General features: G+C 42.0%; 1 protein-coding gene across 6 annotated transcripts in view; it reads right to left on the bottom strand.

Annotated features, from left to right (window-relative positions):
• Positions 1 to 20,377, bottom strand: part of KLHL29 (kelch like family member 29) — a 410,536-nt gene that overhangs the window by 283,263 nt on the left and 106,896 nt on the right. The window lies entirely within an intron of this gene.

Genomic DNA, 20,377 nt, shown 5'->3' with positions numbered 1-20,377 from the left:
GGAAGCCAGAACTGGATCCAGCACCTAAGCTGGGTCTCACCAGGGCTGAGAGGAAGGATCACGTACTGCAACCTGCCAGCAATGCTCTTCCCAATACAATTCAGGGAAAAGTTTGCCACCTTTGCCAGAAAGGCACACTGCTGGCATGTGGACAACTTGCCGTCCAGCAGGACCCCCAGGTCCTTCTCTGCAGAGCTGCTTTCTAGATAGTCGGCCTCATCCTGTACGTGTGTGGGGTTATTCCTCCCCCTGGGGAACACCAGTAGTGAATAGTCTGGTTTTCAGTTCACCACACTGCCCATTTATCTGGCCCCTACTTGATCAGCTCGTTTGAGAATGCCAAAACCATGCCCAGTACCACAATAAAACTGGGGGACAGTGCTTAAGCCTGGGTCCTGGCATTCTCAGGTTACTGTATGGATGTAGTAGTACCTGATGGGTGGACATGGCTCTGCTGTACCTTCTGGTGGAAATCATCATAAATTAACATTTCACTGGGCAAAAGCAAGCTGCCAGTAATGTGGACCTGAAATTAGAAAGTTTTTTTGATGTCGAGTATATATGAAGAGCTGAGACTGGCTGCAGTACGTTCCAATATGAAGGGCTGGTTCAGTTGCATGAACACAGGCATTCAGCACCATTTGAGATGCCCCAGGGTATACGAGACATCTTCACAGAGTCGGCAAGGCAAGTATAACAACAGACCTACAGGAAACCCACAGCCATCTGGCATGGCAAACTGGAGGCATGACAGGAGACCCTGAGACATCTTAAATGGCACTTGATGCTTATATTGAGCCAAGTGAACTGAGACCCAAGCATTCAGATTCAGAAACTTTACTCATTTATTTATTTCAAATGCTTTTATGCTTATAATACTTATAGGGTGACATTTGCAAGTTCTGCTCCATGACCACACGGCTACAAACCAACAATCCCAGCTTTCACCAATGCATTTTTAGCACCAAGTCACAGGAATCCAGAAGAGTGAACCACCACAACAACAAATACTCCAAATACTGAGACTCAGCTAGGCATCCTGAGCTGAGTCCTCCAACACATTCTGCTTAAACACATTGACTAAAGTTTATAACTGCTATATTTTCCTTTAATCAGCTTTCTGCAGATTGCCTTTTAAAGGAAGCACTGCAGGCTACCAGCAAGCCCAGCAGCCCACAATATGAGTACCTGTGACTTGTGATTTTTTCACTCATTCCCTTCAGGAGCAAACATCATGGAAACCTGTAACACAATTAGTGTGCTAGGCGCAGGGTAAGTAATATCTATAACCTTCAAAACCTCACCTTCAAGGTAATACACATCTCTACATGTAAAAATCATGTCTACTTTTCTTTTTGTTTTCTGCATTTTTAAGTCAAAACAATTTATCTGACCTAATGAATAATATGGTTGTGTAAAAAAGGAGAAGTTGCACAGGACAGGTGAGAGGACAGAGGAAGGTGGACAGGCTGTAACCTGCAACACAGGAGCTGCAGGAACCTCTGAAACTGCACTGCCCTGAAAATGCAGCGCAGTGCAGATTTACACCTTAAATAATACGGTAGGGCTTAGTTATAGACATATCTGAGTTTGACTTAGAAAGCAGGCTTCCTATGGAAGGCCGGTGCCTTCTGTATAACACACACAAAATGTGTTTCTCCCAAATTACAGTATTTGCTTCTCAGTTGGATGAAAAGACTTATTTTTTTACTACACTGCTGCCTGGAGATATTTTTCCCTCTCCCCCGCCCCAGGCCCTGTGCTTTCCTTGTAATGTAAACATTACTTGAAATTATTGCAGTACAGATGAACAACTATTAATTAAAAGTGAGGAAGATTTATTGCATCAGACAGCACTGCTGTAACAAATCAAATAGCAAGAAGGATACGGAGCACAATGTGCTGCAATTAGCTACTTAATGCCTCCTAGATCACAGACCTGTATGTTTCCCAGGCATTGTGGTGGGTTTGCACCCCACCATCATTTGGTTGCTTGCCTGAATTTCAGCTATACCTATAAAATAAGATCATGATTTGTGAAAAGGAGTCAGATAAAAACAGTCTCACAAGAAGGCTGCAAGAAAACATATGCCAGCTGATAGTGGAGGGGGTTTTTGTCCTTTTATTAACTCTTACACTTCATGTTAGAAGGTTTTAGCAGTAGGACCCATGGTTTCATTACCTGGGGTTTCCCAGCAGCAATATCTACCCTGTGCTGTGGAGAGCTAAGAAAGATTTGCTCTGACCTCAAGTGACAGGTGCTCCTAGTGCAAAGCATGGGGCTTTGGAGTTGTAGCCCTACTGCTGCTGTGAATTTGCAAATAGCCCTGTGCGCAGGTAATGAGAACTCGGATGGCAAGATTTTTTACTACGTTGTTTCTGCAAAACTACTGCAAGATCTATCAAGAGGTTTTAAGCAGCTCCCATGCCTGCAAATGTACATGAGCGCTGGCACAGAAAAACAGTCCTCTCTTGGCAAAAGGCAGAAAGCACCTCATTGTGACAAACACTCTACCACCTCGGTGAGATCTGTGCACAAAACCTCAGAAACAATCATCAAACTCCATCCACACTGAATATGCAGGACAAACCAAAAATCTCAGATTTATTAATCAACCAAATAGGAATTCAGATGATGCAGGATTTCTGATTACATCTCATGTACAGAAGCAATAAGCCACATGGAAAAAAATCAATTTCTGAGATTAATAAAATGATCAATTCAGGTCATTAGCAGCAGTTCCTTCTTTAAGACAGATACTAGGAACTGAACTGAGACCAAACTCATTACCCAAATGGTTGCCTATCAACCATGAAATGGGAACAGCCTATTGTTGCTTCAGTTCAGATTTGGGGCTAATGATTTGGGGGTAAAGAGTTATCAATCTCACAATGAGTTCATTGAGGCATTCTGACAGTCACATGTGCGGGGAGAAAAAAAACACCCTATTTCTGTTTCCAATAAAAAACAATGGAAGACATTTTCTACAGCTGTTTTGTTATCTGCCCTTTTTTCCCTGACTAATGCCAAATGCCAGGAAGCCAGGACCTGTCTCCAACCTGTGTGCTCACATACTTACTGCGGTAACAACTCTGAAGCTCCTTTTCCAAGTGTAAGAAAATGTCTGCACATATGCGAGGCAAAGAGTTATTAATTCTTCACAGCTTCAGCTTCGCTATTTTAAAGCTCACACCAGCTTCAAGCTTGGGCATGCTGATGGCAAACGAGAGTTACATTTCTAATTATCTTCTTCCTCTACCAAAATAAATAAAATTTACAGATTCAGGGCTATGTATGCACAGAAAAGATACTGCTATTAAGAGACGGGAAGGCTGCGCTAGAACACCCCTAGGCAAAAGAAACAATTCCTTTCTCATCCCCCTCTCCTCCTTCCAAAGACCTTCCCATTTATAGCCTGTCACTTACAGACACACTTCCAGCATTTAAAAATACTCCCCCTGTTTGTGGAACCGTTTTCCAGAACAAAACGTTATCATTCATCAGGAGCAGAGCTGTTTGCAGTGTGAACAATTCGCTTTCGTTAAGTACCATATGGCCGCCCATAGGAAAATGCCAACATGTTTCAACTCTACAGCTGGGCCACGGTTCCTTTATTCATCGTGCAGATGGTTGTAATTGACACCACTACTAAAACAGGTCTCGAGCACTTCTGTAGGATCATTAGAGTAATTAGTTATTAAATACAGTTACCATTTTTAGAACAAAGGTTTTAAGGCTTGGCATGTAAAATGCAATATTTTGCTATAATGAAATAGACAGGCTAAATGTTACGGGGAGGGGTAAAGCTTATGTGATCCTTTTTAGTATTTTATCGAAGAGGCTATGTAAATTGCCAGAGCAAAGCAAAGCACACAAAATTATTTGCTAAGGAAATCAGCTGAAACCAGGAGTATTCTTAAATAACCTCTTAGCACAACTGCATAATAAAACTTCTAAAAAAAAAAAACCCAAATCCAAAATACCAGTGTGGGGGGAAGTGAAACTTAATCTATCACCAAATTTCGAGGCTGAATCCAACCTGAAATGTGAGACGTTAACATTTTTGTTAACTACAGGAACTATGAGTATTAATTCCATATTCTTGATACTCTGATGCATATATTTTCAGGATTAAAATCCGAAAGCGTGGTTTATTTTAATGGAGTTGTAGGGTCAAAATAATACATAGTATCGCAGCTGCTCACCTCTGCAAATTTCAGGTAATACGTATCAGGGTTACAACCTTGGCTGCATAGCAAGACAAGATTGGCTATAGCACCTTTTATTTACAGACCAGCAAAGAAAACTCCTCATAATAAAAACAAGGTTTGCTTTTGAATAAAACGTTTGGGTAAAGCCTTATGATAAAGCTTAGTGTGAAATACCACCATTAGAGTCACAAAGTCACATCTAAAAACTCCAGCTCCAGCAAGGAGACATTTAGCCTTATCAGCAGAATTCTACGTGGTTTCTGAGTGCTGGTCTTCAGAGATGAGACGAGTCAGAACAAGCATGCTAGGACAGTAAAAGTGTTTCTGGAAATTGTAGTAGCTTCTACTCCAACAAAACCTCAATTTCTTCATTACAAACCAAGTACTTGGTGTTCCAGACTATTTTAAACATTCATTGCAGATGTAAATCTGGCAACGATTATCAGACATAAACCAATATTTTCTTTCATGGCTGATGAAAATAATCTAGAATTGAGGTACCCAACTGTAGTCTACAAGTGATACTGAAAAAATAACATTGACAAATTGTGGTATAATCACACTCTGAATAGAACTGGGTTAGAAATCAGAAAACTTCTAACCACAGGACAGGAGAAGAGGGGAATAGCTTTCCAACTGCAGTTCTAAGCTAAAAAGTTTCACAAGGGAGCATGGCAAATTTACAACATGGAGGTATCTCTTAGCTGGGACTTGGGAGACTTAGGTGCTCTCCTTGGGTTGCACGTTCCCATGCATTTCAGTTCTCAAATTAGATTCAGTTAAAATACATTACGTACAACTTTAATAATGAATATCAGAAAGCCTTTATATAGCACAGCAGACATTAAAGCCATTTACAAAGAAAAATAGATGCCATTAAAGTGAAGTTATTTATCTCAGGTGGTTGCTGTTGTGTGCTTACAGCTGAATAGTTTTTTATGACTCTTTTTCAGATGAGCTGTCGAGCAGAGATCCTGAACGCTATGGTCAGGCTGATGGCAATTATCCCGGGAACAGCAGCACTCACTCCAGCTATCCTGGCCAAATTTCAGTTCTGATGATAACCTTCTGCCCACCTTCATTCCTCACAGATTTTCAATTAAAGGTGGTGTTTCTGCGGTGCCTGCCCTACAGAGTTGTGCAGGATGGTGGGATGCTTCTCCGGAGCCTGCTGTGGCACTCCTTGATGGGAGCTCCAAGCCTGCCATGCTATGGTGCTGAGCCAAATGATTGCCATCTATACACTTTGTACAGTTTGTGCAAATTTCTCTTAAAGTTATACATTCACTTATTAAAAATTGCTAATTTTTTGTGATTCTGCATAAAAAGGTCTTTTAATTGTAAATTTTCAGCTTTGCATATTAAACTTTGTTAGAAATTCTCAATACCCCAAGCAGAAAATTATGGCAAGACTTTTAGCATAAACACATTTCTCACATGCAGGAATTGAACTGCCTAATCTAAGAAGTATCAGTTCTGGGTATTCTGCTATTTACTTGGAAGCTATTATGTGTTTTTCAAACTTTCTAGCAACTTTCTATCAAATAGATCTCAAGAGTTTATATGGTTATGATAATCAATACTAAACAGACCTATCATGGTAGGAGAATTCTAATATTCGAGCCACCCTTTCTTCCCTTAGAAGAGGCTAGGGAAATCAATACACCATCGCTAAGAAGGGGTTATCATAAATTACCAACTGAGCATTAGATTTCTATGCAATGTCGCAGTTATGAGGTTGAATAAAATCCTTCGGTATACAGGAAAAGCATAGAGAATTAGTAATATTGTCTCTGTTTTAAAACAGAGAAATTGAGTCAAAAAGTATTCACTAAATCTGCAAATGCACAGAAAATTTGTCTTATAAATGAAAGACTTAAGAAACGCAATCTATCTTAATGAAAAGGAGTTTAACAGGGGACTTGATCGCCATCTCTAAAGACAGGTGTCTAATCTATCAGAAGTTTCAATGCGAAGATAAAACCAAATTAAAGCCAAAACAGAAATGGCTAATACACATTAAATACCGGTTGGTTTCATGCAGTAATTAATCACCAGGAAAAAAAAACACATAAGGATGGTGTAGATTTTTGATTGCTCAGATTTGTAAACCAGACAAGTTAGTGTCCTAAAAGATCTGCTATAGCTCAGACAGAAATTAAGGTTTTGAGGCAGAGATTACCATGAAAGTACATTAGACTGTCTAATCATTGCAAAGTTGATTAGATTTGTGCTTTGGGATTTAGATCAGGCCCTCAAAAATAGATTTGTGAGGCATTCTGTTGGTTTTGGGGTTTTGGGGTTGTTTTTTTTTTCTTTTTGGTCTTTATTATTCCTATTGAGAAGTTAATGCAGAAGCTTGCTAAAATGCTGCTTTCAAAATCCCATTTCACATTTCCAGTCTGAACCGTACTCACTATAAATTTATACTCATTTGAGTACTGCTAACGCGAACTTAATTGACACGGTGCCAAAACAGCGGAGATAAAGAAACAAAGCAAGCCAGGTTGTAAGCTGGACCATTAATGGTTTCTTAAAGGATGGAGATCCACCAGCAGTAACAAGACATAGCAACCCAGGAGCCATTCCCAGCCCAGCATTCCTAGGCATTACAGCCTGAAAACTTCACGGAGAATTTCAACATCTCTCTGCTCTCTTAAATTTATGTCTAGTCTATCAGACACAAAGCGGCAAGGCGTATTCACCTCTGCATCTTCAGGTTGTTGAGGTATAATTGACAATTAGACTACCTGCAGAACAGCACTCAGACCATGGAGGAGGAGATTAGAAGGGAAAGGAAAAAGATTGCGTCTGAAGCAAGCAAGTTAGTACAGGAAATAATAGGGAAGGAGCCCAAATTTAGACCCTCATTACCTGAAGATCCAGGCTTAGTATTCTGACATTACTGATTTCAAATTTGCAGATTAATCGACTTGCAGCCAATGCAGACCTTCTTATTAATTGATGGAGTAAACAAGGTTTGAAATCAGCAATTTCAATTTCAGGGAAATGAAAGAGTTAACACAAAAAAAGCCAACAACAAAAAAAAACCCAACTATAGTACCATTATGGCCCCTTTATAATGTCAGAAGGAAGTTGTTAAGCTGTCATTCCACAGATGTTCATCCACACATATACAAGAACACAAACAAATCTCATGGGATCACTAACTTCATGTGTGGCATACATAAACGTTAAAATTCTTCCATCATCACACATTTCCCCTTCCCCCTGCTGCGATAACAACACAGGGAATAAAAGCACACCACTTCCAAAAAAAGGATTAATTGAGCTCAGGAAACATGGTCTAGCCTATGAAAAAGCTTAGGAAAAAGCACTGCCATCCTGGAAATGCACAAGAAAAACTACACTGAAATTACAGAAGAAAAAAACACTAGCTTATATTGGGTACAGCAATTATTCTTAAATACTACAGGTCTGCAGATTCACATCTGTTCTGCTATATTTTTCTTTGTCTTTAAAAGAAGAGAATAGCAACAATTTTACTATATAATTATCTTCATTCCCTTCAACAAATGTTGATTTTTTTTAATTGCAGGTAAAAAGACAAAGCTCAGCCATTTAGGCAAAATAGCTTAGAATTAATTTCCTATTTTAAAACACTAGCAAACAGTAATAAGCTTCTCTGCAAAAGTTTCCGGAGACGAACATCTCCATCCTCATTGTGATACTGCAAAGATCATCAGAGAAACAAAATGCTTCTCACTGTACTTAGGACACAAGTGGTAGAATTAAGGAAAATTTCTCATCAGGAAAAGTTTGGAAGCAAGTTTTATACTTTTTAATGGAGGAAATTAGAGAGTAGAGTTGTAAATCATCTCTCCAAATTCAGCCATTTCATCAAGTTGTGTGGGTGCTCATGAGTGCAGACTGCAAGAGTAAGTCCTCGAATGACTTCAGCTACCCTGTCACAAAACCCACTATTTCTGGATAGCAAAAGATGCTCTCATCAGTGAAAGAAAAGCTGCAGCTGGAAATATTTCCCTGGAGGAAGGTTCAAAGAAAAGACTGTAACAATAGTTGAATGGAAAACAAGAAACGTGTTTTGGTGAAGAAAAATCTCCATTGCCTGGCACCAGAAAGCAGCTGAAACCCAAACTTGGTTTGGTTCGATTTACATATTCCCAGTGTGTTGCTGTATGTCATTTTGATCTGGTACAAATTTTGCACTGGCTGTCCTTATGAGTTTATTAACTTAAAATCCTGTAGCAGTTGGGGCTGTATGAATATCTGGATTTAGAAACAAAGTTGGTGGCTGACCAAAATAAAACACAGTATGTAAAGAAAAAAAAAAAACAAAACCAAACCAATTCTTTTTAATAATAAAATGTTTGGCTTGGGTTCAGTTTTAGTAAAAACAGAGATGCTCCTGGGTAACTGCCATCCCTTCTCGGGTGAACTCTTCCCAGTTTTCTGTTTTGGAAGCATCTCTGCTCTGTATAAAGGTAGGAGGAAAAGGTAGCGGCACCACCAACGGCCCTAATCCTGGGATGGTGAAGCCTCTCATTCACTCTGACCCTATAAATGCAGAAACACCTTAAGGAAAGTGGAACAGCTTTACTGGCAGAGATGACAGAGGCTGTCTGATGCTCTCAACGCTCTTCTGAGAAGTGTGAAATCTCCCTTCACATCCCATCACAGACCCACACAGACCAATCACCTCCATTTGGCTGTTTGGGTTTTTTATGAACAGCACTGAAACTGCCCTTTTGTCAGAGATTCTTCTCAACTCAGTGGTGTTGACAGTCTCCACACCAACTTCTAGTGGTATAAGGCCAGGCAAGGAGGCATGGGTTTACTCTGCACCATGAAGTCAAATTTATAACCTCCCTCCTCGCAGCAGGAGTGCAGAAATGTGAACTCAGCATACCCTCACAGCAGGTGGGAAAGCTGAACATTGAACCAACCCACAGTCTCCGACAGAAGTTAATAAGGCCTGGAGAAACTGATGTGGGGCTGGCAATGTTGCCCAAGTTTTTGCCTAAGGAGAAGTAATAGCCTTGCAGACCAAGATGCTCAGTGTCACAGAAGGACCAGGTGAATTTTAATTAGCATGAGGCTGTACTACAGAGGAGTAAATCCTTTCACAGTGGCTCATAAGGCTGAGCTAGGACTGAGCAAAAACACTGTTTGTTTTTACATCTTGTGATAAAAGACCTGCTAGTCCATGTCAAACCTTCAAAATTAGTGAAAAGAAGGAAAAAAAAAACCTGAGAAAGGGGATTAGAAACTGCAGTCCTTCTGCAATATTGCCTAAAGCTATCTGGAAGTTATAATTATAACCAATCAATGACTGCGAACAACTGTCTCCTTAATAAGAATAACAAGCTCAGGAGAGCTAAAAATAATGCTCAGATATTTTAAATCTGAATCTTCACTTTAAAAGGCCATTACCAAAAGTCAGCACCACAAAGACCAGAGAAAAATCTTCACACAATCTAACAACTTGAGGAGTCTTTTAACAAATGACCAAGTCTACTGTTTGCTGGAAATTAAACCTTCCTCTTAATGTCTGGCTTTTCTTGAAGCAGTGGAGATGAGACTGAAAATAACAATAATAATAAAAAAAAATTATCTGGGAAACATGAGTAAGGGAAAAACAATAATAAAAAAAATATCTGGGAAACATGAGTAAGGGAAAAACTACTGGATAGTTCACTGCTTTTAATTCACAGTGAAGTATTTATAGATGCTAAGGGTCACTGGTAGTCTTGCTAGTAAACAACAGCAGCTGGTTGAAATTGTACCTCTAGAATTTCATTCATTTTACTGCTGACAAATAAACTCAGTGAATCAATGCCAATGTAATACAGCGTCTGCACAAAAAACATTAAAAAAAAAGCTTACAAAACCCAACTCTCATGAATTACAAAGGTAAAATGCCATTAAGAGCAGATCTGACCCCATTCACACCACCTGGATTTAACCGTCTCTATATTTGAAGGCTTTCTGGTAGCCAGTTTTCTGCCTTGTGGTTGTTCTGTTTTCTTAAAACAGTCAGAAAAAATACATGTTTCTGCCTGTACTTTTTGTACAAGTATTAAACCACCAACACTGCTGACTCTTCCCTCCCTGCTTACTCACTGGTGTCTCCTAACAACCCGCGCTCATGACCTCACCATCTCCCTCACACCCGAATTAGCAGCACAACATTATCTGATAGGGGATCTCACATTTCATTATTTAATAGATTTGTGCTCATGATCCACTACAGCCATGTGCAGTAAGACCCCAAGAGCAGTGATACAGTCCCTTCTGGGAGCACTCGGCCTTTCAACAGCAAAAAAACAACAACAAAACCAACCTGCATGGTACATCTGTATCACAAATATGTGAGCAAACAAGTAGTGAGGCCAGTGGCTGCCATCACTGCTGTGCACATACCTAAAGCACATGAAGATGGTGGCTTAATAAATATGGGATGCTTTACTCTGACGTTTATGCTCATGGCGTTTTCTAAAAATGACCTGCAGCTTAAAGCACTTGGTTTCAGATGAAGGAGAAAAAACCCAACACTGGAGAGTCCCTCTCCAATGCAATATTCTTGGTAGAGTTGGTTTTTTTATATGTGTGTTGTGTGTGTACAACACAAGTAAACCCAAAAATGACTAGAAGTAGTTATTTATGCAGCTCGAATCAAGTTATTAAAAAGCAGAAACCTCCTTTGTATGGCTGTATTGCCACCTCTGTGAGAAGCAGCAGTGTGAGTCTGACCACAACTTAGACGCTCACTCAGCTCAGGGAAATCTGATCCAGCAATTTGGCATCACTTGAGCCCATCACAGAGGTTTTCCTCTGGAAGCAGCTTCCCCGCATCAAATCACAGTACTTCATGGCAGGACAGCATCTATCTGTAAGATGCTGAGCAAAGGGATACTTTTCTTTCACACACACACACACACACAAAATAAAAATGTTTCTGTGTACGTGAATAAAGGGTATGTGAATAAAGGTCAGATTAGAGGTAAGGTTTGCAGGCTCTAAGCTGTGAAGTCTCACAGAGCACTGAAAAGGTCTCCTGGGATGCCCAGACCATCCTCCGGTCCCATGCCCATCTCATCCCACCAGTTTGAAGCTGCCACACACGTGGCTTGGCAGGAAGCAAAGTGCTTCTGGAAGGCCTGGCACCAGGAAAACCTCATGAGAAAGGGGCACCGTGCTGTTGTACAACATGTGCCCGGCCAGCTCGGACCTCTCTGCATCACTCCCCCGTGGTGCAAGGAGCAACAATTCCCTCACTTTTGCTTCTATAGACACAGCTTCTGGAAGAGTCTGGCATAGTTTTCCTATCCTTTCATGCAAGCCACTTCTTGGATGTGCAATTTTTTTTCTTGCCCTTCCCAGAGCTTAAACCTAGAGATATGAACTCAGGGTTTGACTGCCCACAAACTCAAGCTGCGCTCTGCCCAATCAAGTCAGCACAAATAAACTGGTTTTAAAGGCACACAGCTGGGGTGGTGCACGGGGTAGACCTGTTGGCTGTGCACAATTCAGGCCATCCCTCCAGCCTTTCTCTTGTGTAAATCGGGCAGAGTAAGAGCAGGCAGGGAACAACAGCAGCACTGCCGGCCTCCCCAGAGCTGTGGCACAGCAATCCTCCCCATGCCACCACAGCAGGAACAGCAATGGTCCACTCCATCCCATATAAGCATCGGCTGCCCCACAGAATCCACACCTCCTTTGCAGCAGCAAGCCCACTGCATTGACACCGTTCTCTCTGCGGAGAGTGAGAACTGGTCCAGCTTGCTCCAAGCGAGCCCTGGGGCTTCCCCTCATTCCCACACAGCAAGAGCCCTGTAAAATCAGGCCCTGGGCACAGAGCAACGAGCTTAAAGGCTGCACAGCTGCACTACAGCCGTATGGCGACTGGGCTCCGCTACAGAACAGCAGGCAGGACCTGACTGGCACAGAGGGAATCAGCGTCACGCTGCAGATTATTTCCTGGCTTGCAGGATTTTAGGCCACTAGACCGTGCCATGCCTCATATTACTGAGCTGCTACTCAGCTGGCCCAAGGTTGGAAAGCACCCCAGCTTCTCAGCCATCCTGGCGGCAGGTGGCAACTGGTACAGAACAAGCACCAGCTCTGCACCATACCCAGAACAGGGTATTCCCAAAGCATCAGCTAAAATAAGAGACCAAGGGCAGGACCCGAAAAACCACTCTGGTAGCCAGGAGTACCGAAACAGAGCCAGTGCTGAGCGAGCATGACCCAGCCTAAATATTGCACCAGCTACTTTTTGAAAGCATACACATACAATAAATAAATTAACAGGATTCTCATTCCCCCCTTTTCTCCCTGTCCCCTGTACAAAAAGAAGCACCATGTCGAGGACCATCACTGCCCACACAGACACTCTAAATGCAGGGCATCAGGCTGCTCACAGAAGAAGTGGTGTAGAAGGTTTTTTTTTAACAGAATGCACCATTTTCCAATCATATAGATCTGCTTAAGTCACAGATTTGCTGCACAGTAACTCAAATACAGTTTACAAGATTTTAGTGCGTGTGTTGGAGGTTCGCTGCTTGTGCATGGGGTGTTGAGTTTGACTCTGTAATTCTACCTTAATAGCTTTATTGAGCCACAAGAAAAATAAGAAAACCTGGGACCCTCTTTATATATTCTCTCCCTGCAATGCAAGACAAAATCAATGTTAGAATGTTTCCTGTTATGAATTAGCCTCTCTTAAAATATAGTTGGACTTGGCACAATGGTTTTCACGGAACCACAGAATGGTTTGAGTTTGAAGGGACCTTTAAAGATCAGCTAGTCCAATCCCTCTGCCATGGGCAGGGTTATCTTTCACTACATCAGGATGTTCAGAGCCCCATCCAACCTGACCATGAGCACTTTCCTCATAGCAATGGTCCTGCACTGGATCTGACACAGCTTTATGGGTCAGACAGGCAGATTAGACAGTCTCGTTCATATGTGCTATCCTATCTCTGATGAGGGCTAATCAAGAGTAAAAAATTCTCAATTGCAAGACTTTTCCTATGTTTTACTTAAAGAAGCAATGTTCCAACACAAATCATCATTTTTGCGCTTTTCAAACACATCATCAGTTGCATCACGCTACAGTTGCATCTGGACGGGTGACAGGGCACAGTGCCACTATGGGTCCCCAAGAGGCATCAACTGTCCTGTTCCTTTCCATGGAAAACAAGGCACATGAGAGACGGTGAATGTGGCGCCAAGTTGCTTCCAAGGCAGGCACTATATGTGAGAGCTAGGAAATGCTACTAAATCCTACAAAATAGCGTCCAGGACAGCTCAACACCCACCTAAGCCACATGTATGCTGGCAGCAGACGGGGGACTGTCACTCAGAGGACCAGCGCTGATAGCAGTACTGTTCCCCTAGAATCCGCTGTTTCTGGTGAAAAGCAGTGTTTTATAATTGGATTTCCCCTTGAACAACAGTTCCATTTGTGGAAAAACTCAGATTTTTCTAATTCTATTATATTCACAGTTTTGCCCATATGTGCATTACTTGTTTATTTATTTACAAGGTATAGCAAGTGCTGGAAGGTCCCTGACCTGCATCCTCCCTCTGGAGAATCACCCATCACAGTTTCCAATGCGCTCGTCCTGGCTTTGGCTGAAAGACCATAATTCATCCCTACTTTTGTTGACCTTTCTACCACTTTTACTGCCTCTGACATTTTCCTCTCCCTTGTCTTGCTTCCCTCCCAGGGCTGCTTTTTCATACCTCCTCAAAGAGAGAAGATGAGCAGGGAAAGCTCTTCAGAGCCAGTCCAGGGGGATCAGAGGATACCAAAAGCAGACCACAAGGGAGTCACCACAGCTCAAGTGTGGGCTCATGGGCTCAGTGCTTTCAAATAATTAGAGAGGGCATGTCTGTAGGCGCAGAGATGGGGTACGGGATGGCTCATGCGTATGCAACTCCTGGTCTGTATGCACAGCAGCCAGGTGTGTGCTTCAACTTACGCTAAGGAGGACTTGAGCTCAAGGACTCTCAATTTTTATTTCCCACTGTGCCTAACCCCAGCAACACGAGTGCCAACTTGCCATGTTTACAAGGGAAAAGAGACAACAGAAATACAAATGGCCACTTGTGGGATGCTTCAAAGCTACCAGACTCTGCTTTTATATGGAAAATACAGAAAAGATGACAGGCTGAAAGAGGACGATAAGCGGAAGGTAGCAAAACCAGAAGCAGGGAAAAGAAAAGGCAAAAAAAGTTGGGAGAAGTGGGCAGAGAGCAGAGCAAGAACTACAGCTGGGTGAAATACTCTGAATCTGTCAGTGCACTGGGAAAGACCGCAAATATGAGAGAAGTTACTGGGGATCACCGAAAGCGCATAACTGCATGCAACAAGAATGTAAATTTGTTGTTAAAAGTAGCTACCAGGAATGTGAAAAGCAGGAAACCAATAGGGGATCTGCAGCTTGTGCCCCATGGCTTCACAGCAACAGGGTAGCTGGGGAGGAAAAAGGGAAAAACCCCAGACAAGGATGACTTTGAAGGGGAAGTTATGCTAAACAAAAAGAAGAAAAATAAGACTGGAATGTTTAAGTCACAAAATATCCAGGAAAGAAACCTACAGCACAGAATGAAACGGTGATCAGAGAAGGAGATCAGAAAAGAAAGAGTGCTAAAACACGCAGGTCCAAGAAGTGGTCATTTTTCAAAGAGAAAACTCACTCAGGTTTGAAGGTCAGGTCAAGGCCAAAGAGTAAAACCAGAAGACAACAGGGAAGAAATGGCATAGTGAAAATCAGCAGAAAGCCTGGAGGGAAAGTGGTGCCACTGGAAAAAGTTACAAGAAAATGAGAGGGAAGTGGAATGAAGCATGGTGCTGAGGAGGAGGAGAAATGGGATGCCAAAAGCAAGCAGCGGTAAGAGATTCTAAACAGAGCAAGAGCGAGACAGATGCTCACTGACATCTGCACGCAGCACAAACCTCAGCCTGTGCCGAGGAAATATTTCATTGTTCCAGAAGAGAGAATTTCTTCTGGTACCTGATACTATGTCCTTCCCTTCTGAATACAGAATAGAAGACTTTAAAGCAGGATTTAAACCTAGCAATAGAAAGTGTTAATATTTATATAACTAAGTGGTCTTAGGCCAATGGAAAAACCATACACCGAAAAAATGTGTGATTGTCTGTTTTTTTTGATAAAGATATTAGAGGTTACCAAGTTTTTAAAATGACTTTACATCATTAAGTAATGATTCTTTTAAAATCAGTGAAGAGCAGACAGTAGCCGAGGGCATTAATTAGCACGGCCTTCTCTGAAGTATAAAAAAATCCTGTGGTCCACCTTCCAGAATTGGCCATGGGTACTTACAGACTAACCTGCACACAGGCAGGAGCTCTGGTGGCAACTGGCCAGTGTGCAACAAAACCCAGCCAGGCTTGTTGGAAACTGGACAAACAGCAAGTCTACTTTTAATTCTTGTACTGGACCACATTTCCCAAAATGCCTGTATTGTCCAAGAACCTCTAGAAGAGACCAGGATCTAGACCAAACCACTAGAGAGGCAACATAAACTTCAGGCACAAGAGGAAAAACATCTATCTTCCTTAGCTTCTGGGAAAATAAAAAAGCTAAATAACAGCAATGGAAAATAAAGAATGAGGATGTAGACAGAAGTACATGTCAAAAATACTTTGCTGTAAAAACTTTTCTTTTTTCTGTTTTGTTAGTAAGATTTTTTTATTCTTAATAATAGATATGATTTAGATGAAAAGGCTCTCAACCTGCCCCTGGATGTCCCTCTTCATCTGCTAAGTAAACTTAAGCCCCTCCACACATACAGTCACCAAAATGTTTTGCGGGAGGAGAAGTGCTTTACCCGGAGAGACTGGGGCTACAGCTCCAAGTCAGAACCCCTGGCTCCAGCATTGTGTTTCCTTGTCACACTGCTCTGCTCTGCTCGCAGCTGAGTATAATGCACTAAAATCCTAATCTCTAAAGCACTGTGTGCCAGTGCTTTGGAGATCAGCATTTCAGTTGATTTTACTTTGTTGCTGCCATTGCACACAAGAGAGTGGCACAGCAGGGGAAAAGCAACACAATATGCAGAGATGGAGAGGCACACACGGCCAGGGAGGGGTGGGGGGTAAAAGCATGGTAATGCAATATAAAGGGGGGGGGGGGGGGGGGAAAGAAAGAAGTGGGGAATAATAGGACTTTCATGCTTGAATAGAAACCTTGGGGCCTCTCCTTCCCAGCAACCCTAACAGCAGATTGTCTCCAGCCAATAAATCCAGCGTTTTCTGAGTGAGGATTTGAGTGACTCGCAGAATATTTTCTATTTCTTCCCTTGAAAAGGGAAAGATTTGGAAAATGCCGCTACAGGCTTCCTGTGCATATGAGTATCTGAATATTTTAAGATTACTTCTCTCCTGCCTCTACCATGTGCTTTTAAATTAAAACCAAAATGATACTGCAGAGGCTGGAAGAACTGAAATGTGACCCACTACTGTCTGACTGCAGGCTACACTGTCCCCCGCACCCAGTCTGGCACAGCACACGCAGGGACACAAACACCTGACTGACGGAGCAGAGCACTTCCAAGTTCAAGGCATAATGGTCACAGCTAAAGCTAAAAATCAACCCCTCAAAAAAAAATTCAAACATATGCTAGAATCAAAACTAAAAAAAGTCAAAAGGACCAAAAATAACTGGGTAGTAATTGTAATATTACAGAGTTCATGGCGTGTTAACTATTGATAACTGCTCCAGGCAAAGACTCGTTGCCATCAATCAGAAGAGCAGTGTAATTCAAGAAAGTATTTTGGCCTGTCGACTTTGACAGCATCTTTATGTCTTTGCTAAATCCGTACGGGCAATCTACGTCACCAAAATCTACTTCACGGTACCTGTGTCAGACTAGAGTACCGTTACATAGGATTAGTGTTATACACTGATAATGCTCTTTGGAGTGAAAGCTGATTGAACTTTGCCCTTTAAGAGCGTTTAGATAGTCTAGTGGTCTGCTAACCCACATGGGCTTGCCCATGGTTCTTCCATTACAAACAGGCAGAGGGCATCGTGGTCTCCTGAGCATCTTCTGCAAACTCCTCATCCTCACTTATCTGTCACATAGGTAGAGAAATGCTTGTCATTCTCACCCCAGAAGCCCCTTTAGTCACTGATTTGGAAGTCGCTGTGTAAATTCTGTATCAGCTGATGTCCCTTTTGAGTAACGTTGCAGAAGTGGAAGCTTACTTTACCTTTTATATTTGTGTGTTTTGACAGATGTGCTCTTGCAGATTTAGTGACTGTGGTTTAATATGTTATTGCTCCAGCCTTCTGCAAAGGTTACTATTCTCACATGAACAGTGGCCAAATGGGATGTGTGTCTCTGCCTCAGCAGCCACAGCAACTGCTAGCAAAGGTGGGCTTGCATTAGCATATTGACTACAGAACACCAGCACTGAGATATGATTATGGCAGCTGCTGCAAAAGCAGAAATTATTATATAGAGATGCATGGTGAAAACATCTGAAAACTTTTGCAGCAAGATGCATCAAAACCCAGCTGCCAGGTGAGAAGCCAAAATTTCTGGGGGAAAGTTGCTTTACAGAGTTCCTGCCTCTCCCCAACCCCTAGTGTCTTGTTGCCATCTTTGCATGTGACCATGTTGTCCCTTGGTTTGAGCTGTCACAACCATTTGTGGGGTCATCCTGAAAAGCCGTGAACTGAGGCAGGTAGAAAAACCCCCACCACTGCCCCCTTCCTCTCTAAAATGAGGGATTATTTTTAGCCCAGACCATCTGATAATCTGATGAGATGAACGGCATATCTCTCAAACTACAGCATCAGCACAACTGAACAGGCAGCCTGAAAAGGCTGCAGAGAGAACAAGTACAGAGAAAAAGGTGAAGTCTTTGAACTACTACTGCTGGTGGGGTTTTTGGACTGCAAAACTAGATTGACTGGGTACCCCTAAAATACCAAATAATCTATTATCTGATAACTATCTAAACAATCCAATGCAGAATTCCAAAATTTCAACTTGTGGTGCTCTTCATTCCATGTAGGTGTTTTTGAGTTCAAGTACAGTGGTGGAGACAGTAACCACATATAGGGAAAGAAATAGTCAGCAGTCTAACACTGAAGGAGATGGATTTACATTTGAAGATGTCTCAAACGTGATATAAATGGCACTCCTTCCCTGCACCCCCCCCTTCCTCCCAAAGTCACTGGAAAACCAACCAACAAAAAAAACTGAAGAAGAGAACAAGTTAAAAGTGGAACCAAACCAAACCAAAAGTAAATACAAATGTTTTACCTGACTCCCCTGGGCACGGAACAGCAGGCCTCACAATAATGAGAGTGAGGAATAAAATTTTAAAATGAATGCAAGAGGGAGAAACTGCAGAGAAAATTGAGATGATTTCACTGTTATTTATCCCAGACAAAGCGTACATGCTCAGCTCTGAGCAATCCATGGCATGGGAACGGCATCAGGATGGAGCTCCGACACAACTAATCTTCCTTTTCTATTCCCTTCTGTGCTTTTGAGGAGGAAAGGGGAGAGAAAGCAATTTAGTGCAGTGATGCAACTTGTTTACTTCTTTGTACCTGCTCAGATATGTTGGCTGAAATATATTTGGGGAGGTGCAAGAAGGAAGGAAAGAGAGAGGGAATTACAGGAGTAGATAGAAGGCAAAATTGTAAGACAAGACTCCAAATTTTGCTCCTGCGCAGTGATTCATGCAAGCAGCATCCATATGGCCAACAGCATGCCAGCAAAATTACATGGGTTACCCAAGACTTACTGTGCTTGAACCTTCAAGCTCTGGCTCGTTTTAACACAGTGGAAATGCTGAAATGAGCAGCTTAGATGGCAGATCTAACGGGACACTGTGTGCCTGGTCCTATTTACCACCATGACAAGCCAGCCTACGCCACTGCCGGGGCCCTAACCCCTTGTGCTGAGACAGGACACGCTCAAGCAGTTTGGTAACTCAGCTTACAGAATGGCCGTGCACACGGGCATCCTCACCCCGTGCAGCTGGGGATACAGAGGGAGGCTTCGGATCACCCTCACTCCCGGCTCAGATCCCTGTGACTGCAAAGGCAAGAAGGGGATAAAGAAGATGGAGGAGGGGAATGTTTATTAGTAAATACTGCCTCATTTCTCCTGTCATTCTCTAAAGCTTTTTCCTTGTCCCTAATGAAACCTAGATGGTATTACAAAGGCAGAGATGGTCTCGAAGGTTAGGAAAACAACAAAACTTACCAAGTTACCAACTTCTGACTGCTTTATAACTGCCTCATTAGAGTGGATACATCAACATTTACATGACAGAGTCCATTTTATTAGAAGCAAACCATAATTAAAATACATTAACGACCATCACCTACATTCTTAGTGGCTCTTTGTAGTTTGCCTAACACTTCAGAACGTGTCAAAATCACACATAAAAGTTATAGTAGCCTAACGCTCAGGAAATAAGAGTCTTTTAAAGGTTTAATTCAACCACTAATGGATTTTCTCCCAAGTTAGGAAACATTTATATATTGCTGATTTACTGCAGGTGTGGTAACTGAATTTGGACTTACACATACCAGCTGCAAGCAAACCAAGGAAAAGGCTTCATAAATCAGTTTAAGGCACTGTAAGCTTCATGGTGCTTGGACTGAGACAGAATTTCCCCACACAAGCACACAAAACAAATGGGAGTTTATAATTTTCTGTCACAGCTCATAACTTTTAAAGGTTAGAAATCAAAGCACCACCACAGTGGAATTTCATACATTTGAATGGGATGGACATAAGGCATCCCAGAAAACAATTTATATCATCCCCTCTTCACACAACAAAAGAATGAAGAATGCAATGGTTGTGACAAAGGCATTGACTAATTGTGTTATTCTGTAAATACCTCCCCTTAAAATTTCTCTGGACAGATCAAGATTTTTGACTTTCTATTTGTTTTACAGAGACTGCTCTTCAGCAGCTATTCCACCTTTTAAAATGAATTTTGCAATACACACTGTGTTTTGCATGTCTTTTGCACTGTTGCGAACTTGTTTGCACAAGTTGCACTGGCATGGAGTCAGACATTGTAAGACAAGAAGCCACAGTGACTTTATCCAAGAAATACAAGGTGGCAGAGATCCAGTACACCCAGCACTCAAGGTGAAAGAACAGCATGGAA

This window comes from Falco punctatus, assembly GCF_963210335.1.
Source record: "Falco punctatus genome assembly, chromosome: 5".
Lineage (NCBI taxonomy): Eukaryota > Metazoa > Chordata > Aves > Falconiformes > Falconidae > Falco > Falco punctatus.
The sequence above is the reverse complement of the archived record's forward strand: the minus strand, read 5'-3'. Positions and strand labels throughout refer to the sequence as shown.